Raw genomic sequence first — 7,035 nt, forward strand, 5'->3', positions numbered from 1 at the left:
TCAGCACTCCTTCACTCCTTCACTCTCACTCCTTGTCAGACGTTTGGAACCCCAGTGAAGCTCCCATATGAAAAGGTCAGGGATGCTCGCGGGAAAATTTGAATTTAACTTCTAAAGGAGACTAATGTAGGACTTACTCAAGCTTAATTAGAACCCTAAAAGATACCACTTAAGGTGGCTCAAAACAGTTTCCAGCACTTAGATTTTGATGGGTCTTTACAACCACTCTATCACTTGCTACAACCATGGTATCAAAAGCTGCCCGATCCTTGGTGAGCACGTTATCGTAATTTTCGTGACACGGTACACTTTAAAATGGCCACTTGCACATCAAAGTCAGGCTCAAACAGAGAGCATCAAGCTGGTATTAAGACTACTTCCAGAGGCGAGAACAACTGTTTTGTCGTCAAAGACAAGTTTCCAAATGTAGAGAGAGCACCACAGCACAAATTCTCCTCTCCTCGCAATCCCAGTTTAACAACTTCTTCTCCCCCGCAGACCCCACTCACACAATTCCTTCAGTGTGCACGTGCCTAGAGAACATATTTCGGAACTAACAATGGAGGCTTACATTTGCTAAAGTGACAAGCGTTACACACCAAAATCCGGTGGGTGGGAAACAATCGCGTGAAAACATATCACGTCTTTTCAGTAAACGAAAGGTAACTTCAACAGGTGTGTGGGACACTTCTTTGTAGCAACACGTAACAATAGAAGGGACACCGCGGGCCTGCACCACGCTACGTTGAAGTGTGTTCAGGGCTACGCCAATAACTAAACAGTAACTAACAACAGAATCAAATTCTTAAATCACCCACGAGTTGTACCTACCACCCACCAACCACCACCGTTAGAAATTTACGAGCAAAAAAGTGGATTAGAGTTGTGCTGCGTTGAAGTGTGTTCAGGGCTACGCCAATAACTAAACAGTAACTAACAACAGAATCAAATTCTTAAATCACCCACGAGTTGTACCCACGACCCACGAACGATAGAAATATTCGAGCAAAAAAGTGGATTAGAGTTGTGCCTTTTCTTGTGGGAAAAACATGTAAATACAAGCATCTAATTGTTTAATTCTTTCCAACAGAATGTTTATTTCCATTAAATCAATCAGATTTAATATTCTTATTAATTTCTTGAAGAAAATTAGAACCTATGCAAATATTTTTGCGTAACCGATTGTGACATTTCTACTCGTCCTCGCATTCAAAGGCCTCCTTGAAACAAAGGAGAAGACATCGCCAGTCGACCCATATTCCATCACACGAAAATGACATCGTCTTTGATAAAACCTGCATGCTCTTCTTGCATTCTTGTTTTACCGCGTATTTCAAGGTGCGTTTTTAAATGTGTTCATAAATTCGTCATTCTATCATTACAGTGGACTTTGTCTTTTCTTCCAAGTATCGTAAGCAATCACAATTGCAAGATATCAATCTTTTTCTTCATTCACTACAATAACTATATGTCTTAAAAACCTCTTAAAAGTGAGTAAGGTTTGCATCAAAAAAACGGATGGTTGCATAAAATTCAAAATCTCTTCTACTTTTCTGTACGTAAATCAACGTAAAAAATACAGTCCAACATTTCTTGTCAAGAGATTATATATTTGCAGTTGGAACGCTTTCCTATATTAGGTAAAAGCCTCATTTCCCTGGCTGAAGGGTTTTTTATTAATAAAGCGATCATTTCTTTGCGTTTTCTACTGCACAGGAACACAAAACGTGCATTTTCCTTTCGATATAAGGAATCCCTTTTTAGTTAATCTTCTTAAGTAGTAACAGCCCTAGTTTATTGACGGTTTAATATTATTTCTTTGTGAGTCTTCTATCTAGAGAAGCTGAAAAGATTTCAACTGCTAATTGAAAATGTTCAAAATTTTAACTTTGAGCTGAAAAAAAAAATGACTCAAATAGCTGATAGTTGAGAAGTGGGCTAAAATTTTAAGTGATAGCTGAGAATAGCCGAACATCAAATAACTGAGATTCCATCGCTATCTTAAGACTCTCTTTTCAATTTGGAGAAAAAATTCGAGTTCCAAATGAGCTTTGAACCAACTACCCATCGTAATCCAGCCAAACGCTCTAACCACTGAGCTGCTGGAGACTCTATGGTAAGCAAGGGTGAAATGTGAGTCTTTGACTAGAACCGCGTCGCGCCTTTTTTTTTCAGTCTGGTTTTTTTTTCCGAGTTGATGTTGTTTCTACATTTAAAGTTCCTTATAATATTCACTTTAGAGGGTGTTTGGTTGCATCTTTGAGATTCCTCAATGTGACTGCGCGATGCAGTTACTGAGTTCATGAGTGCCAAGTCATCATTTGGCTGTGTGACCGCGCGATGCGGTTCCAGTCAAAGACCCACATTTCATCCTTGTTCATCATAGAGGCTCCAGTAGCTCAGTGGTTAGAGCGTCGGGCTAGATCACGGAGTGTCGTGGGTTCAAATCCCATCTGGAACTCGGATATTTTTCCGAGTTAATGTTATTTCTACATTTAAAATTCTTGATCTACTCTTCACTCTGAAAGTAATTTTTGTAGATCAGAAAAATTCTTTACGATATTGTGGCATAGTTTATTTAATAAGTTCTGATTGTTGTTTGAATTTTCCTAAAGGCGAAGCTGCTTGGTATCAAATCAACTATGGTCACCATCCCGTATGCTTCGAGGCCAGAAACAACCGTCCAGGTCACGTGATATACCGAGGTGCGCAAGGCATGCTAGTCGGTGCCCTGAAGCTGCGAGGTGAGGTGCGTCTCTGACGTCGCCTATAACAGCCGCTGGGGTTGCCATGGTTACAGCTCCTTTAAGGCATACCCTTTGAACGTCATCATAACCGACAGACACGACAACGTGATATTTCCCCTGCAGCAGTTTATAAAGCATGGATCAGGATTGTGGTACACCATGCCCGTAGTGGACGATAAGCCTTCTGACGAGCTGGTCTTCTCCAACTTTGACTACCTGCTGTATCTACATCCATATATGGAGCTTAGGGTCTGGTTCGGCGAACACTTGAAGAACTGGTCCGAAAGCGATAACCAGGGATGGGTGTGTGTTGATGTTTTCGCTTACGTCATCGGGGACATAGGAGCGAATGCTGGAGGATCTCCCGGAGGAGGGACCTCACGAGCGCAAGCCCTGCTGAGAAACCTGAAAACGAGCCTGAGTAGCATCATGCAGAAGAACTGGAAGTAAACACAAAGTAAACAGAAGAATACGTTGTTAGCATGTGCATGATTGTAAACAGCTATTGTTATTTGAAAAGCTAGTGTAAAATAAAAAGCTTGTCAAAGCATCCCCTTGTAGCTTTTTCGGTTATATAGATTATATTACTCACTAAACTGCCTCCTTCGTTGAAAACTAACTCAAGACTGCTATAGGTTTGCTTTTTATCAGATTATCAGTCTGCTGTTCTTTAAAACAATGCGCTGCATGACTAATGAATTGCTGATCACAGGGTAACCATTTACCTTGATCACAAGATTACCGCTTATCTTGATCACAGGTTTACCACTTACCATGATCACAGGATTACCACTTACTTGACCACAGGCTAGTTATCTTCACAGGATTACCATTTACCTCCGCCAGTAGAAGTCTACTACCTACGTTCTATCCTCACATGATTCCTTAACCACTCCCTCGCCCCTTCCTCCCTAAGTCCCAACCTAAGGGTCATCAAAACTGTATTTCTCATTACATTGTACCAACATGGAAAGGCATAAACATGAAAAGCCTGGAGCTAACTCCAAAACCCAACCGTGTATTTAGCCTCTAGTCTCACATTGAAAACAACCGATTTCTATAACACTTATTGAACTACTTACACAAAACCTAAATTACTGTATTACTATTGTATTATGTACATCGAAGATCTTGTTGTCGAATTGATCACCATCGTATGAAATGATGTTTTTCAGAATACAGGTCATGGGAAAAGGAAAAGTTATTCCAATTAATTAGTGCATAACACGTATGCTTAGAATAGTAAGGAGAATTTGCATTTTGACACATATGGCTCAAAGCGTGTTGTACTCAATTGATCACAGGGAGCCCTCACATCCGTTTAGAATATGAATAAAAGATTAACCTACCTTTATCGCGCGTGTTTTGTGTTTTGTGACGGCCATTTCGAATTTTTAACACGCGGTCTGCTAGTGTGAAGTCTGGAACCGAAATTATGAAGGTCTGGGACGGGCGGAAATTCTCGGAGGATACGATCGCTCACCGAGCGATTTCCATAATTTCGGGTCCAGACCTCGTACTAGCAGACCGCGCGCGTATTAAAAATTCAAAATGACCGCCACAAAACACAAAACACGCGCGATAAAGGTAGGTTAATCTTTTATTCATATTCTAAACGGAAGTGAGGGCTCCCGGTGATTGATCTTGGATTCAAGCGCCCCTGTCGGTCGAAAAGGTGTCGTTCTTCAAAAAGATGCTCCTTGGGCCTCAACGGCACCGCAAATACCTTAAAATATTCAACATCAACATTAATACCATGGATTTACCCAAGGACCTCAACAGAAAGCATTTTACACAACGATTTTTATAGAATTATGTTTTAGTATAAGGATCATAACGAGCCAGACGTTCTTAGCAACCAAAAAACAGACCTGGCATCCCGTGGAGATGTAGAACTTTTAGTCCTACATCTCCACGGGATATCCAGTGGCTTACAACATTCCAGTGTAATCATATCCCTGAGAGCAGAAAAAGGGGCAAAGGTTGCGAACAGCGCGCAAGCGATGGTGTTAATTTCCATGTGATTGGCACTTGTGGTTAACAAATATTTTGCTGTGATTTAGTGCGCCCACGCTTGACAAATTAAAAATTTGGCAGAGACAAATTTTGTCGAGATTTTTGGACGGGCCAAACAAATTTTGTCAGTCCAGTGCGTCCGGACCCAATGTGTTTTCTAGGTTGGGGCGCAAACGCCAGTTTAAAACTTAGACTTTTTGATACATTTCTTACTCTTGTAAAGCTACGGAGCAGGTATAGATGAAACGTTTTCGCTAATCTCAGTTATCACTGTTAATTAGTAAGGGCCAAGTCGCACTGGAGGGCAATTTCAAATTTGTTCTGGACAAATCCGACTTGAAATCGGCCAGTGACAAAATATTTGTCCGGAAAGCTACAGTCGCACTTGAGAACAAACTCTGCGATCATTAAACATGTAAGGACCTGGCAAAGGATAAATCCATCCTGGTGGATATTGTGCAAATTCGTAGGGGAAAAATTGGTCGCCAGCGCCGGGATTCATGTTGTTGCGAAATGAGAACGTGATTAATTTTACCGCGAAGTCCATCGCATAGAGACTCTGTTACATATCACCTGTCAAATCATTTCCGAATCAAAACACCCTCGCTTTCATTTCCCAAGATTTGTCTCTGTTGAGTTTTGAAGCTGTTGTCTTGATTCGATGCTCTGGGAGGTTGGTCACGGGCAGCGCAAGCTGAAAACACTTTCTGGTTCTCTCCGTCGTTCTTGGGCGAATGAATTCATGTATAAATCAATCGTGGCTGGCGGTTTCGTTTGGTTTTCAACAACTGTTCTATGGTTTAAGCGAAAACCAATCCAAATGTATAGTCAGGGCAGCTCCTTTGTTTCCCTTCCCGTGAAAAGAAAACCCATGCGCCTTCTTTAACTCCTCGAGGCAAATTCGATCGGAAACTGGCTCAATTTCGCACAAATGCGTCAGAGAGACACCATATCTTTCAACTCAGAGGCACATCTCGTTTTGTGTCCGTTTTCAACGACCGATGACGGGTTCATTCGAAGTCGAAGTCTTTTTTATATATAACCGCGCAATATTCCCGCGTTACGAAAATTTATTATAAAATATCAGTTGTGTGGCCAGATCATATCTGAAAATAACCAGGTTACTTTTGTACACAATTACTCTCACTGAAAGCAATTATCGCTGACCACAATAGAACCGCAAAAGTCTTGCGATGACAGCAACCTAACAGATAAATGACATCACCCCATAGCAACCGGACCTGGCGAATTTTTGAGCTTCCGGTTAGCTCTGGCTCGTGATGCTGTATACAAGGGCCTTGATACTAGGACCTCTATTAATGAATGTATACAAGGACCATCAAACAAGGTCCTTGGTACAGTTATCCTTATACAAGGAGCTTTGTATAAGTACTTTTGTATGAGGGCATTTATTCGACGTGTGTACTAAGGTCTTTATATAAGGACCTCCAGTGTATTCAAAGGCCTTTATATAAGTCCTATATAAAAGAGACCCTTCCTTATACAAGGGCCTTCACATGGGGTTCTTGATATAAGAAAGGCCTTCATGGATTTGATCACATGGACATATTCTACGATCGTGTATCGATTGATCCATGCATCTCTGCCTTGATGCATAAGATCACTCGTCACCAGCTGTAGTCATAAGAAATAACACTACACAATTTAAGATCGAATAACAATCTTCTATAGTGGCAAAAGTGATAAATTGACGATCTTGTATCGATCAATAATCCAAGATGGCCAAAAGGATGTGCATACCATATACAAGCAGAAACTTGTAAATATTTTCTGCATATATTCATAACGTTGATTTTTTTTATATACGTCGATCAAAACCAAAACAACTTTAGGCAGTCAATTAGAGAAAGGGACGTTGAGATAATCTTCAGGGCACTTCATTGTGATAAGCAATTCTCGCCCTGTAGCGAATGGCCATTTTCCTCTCGATGGACAAAGAAAAGACGGATGGCTATTTGTGTACGGTAAACGCGTATGCTCATCAAAGAATAATGAGTTAGTGTGTAAATTTTAGTTTTTTACCCCAATTGGTACTAATCTCGCAATCTGATTTGCTAATTTGCCGTTGTCGATAAGAATCCAGACGACGCTGCTCGCGTCAATGTGTCACGCTCTTGGTCAGGCTCTGAAAAATCATTTTCTTTGACGTTGATATTGTTGTAAAAAAAAAATCGAATGTGGTTTAGCGTTGTCTGTACTCTTATCGACAGTGATATGCGTCATTACAGTGGTCAAAATTTCTTGTGAACTC

At 40.8% G+C, this 7,035-nt stretch overlaps 1 pseudogene; it reads left to right on the plus strand.

Annotated features, from left to right (window-relative positions):
• The first annotated feature begins 315 nt into the window (after positions 1–315).
• On the plus strand, positions 316–3,436 carry LOC149096517 (uncharacterized; annotated as a pseudogene).
• The last annotated feature ends 3,599 nt before the right edge of the window (positions 3,437–7,035 follow it).

This window comes from Orbicella faveolata, unplaced genomic scaffold (assembly GCF_042242905.1).
Source record: "Orbicella faveolata isolate gen_17 unplaced genomic scaffold, um_ofav_v1 contig_48, whole genome shotgun sequence".
NCBI classification, from domain to species: Eukaryota; Metazoa; Cnidaria; class Anthozoa; order Scleractinia; family Merulinidae; genus Orbicella; species Orbicella faveolata.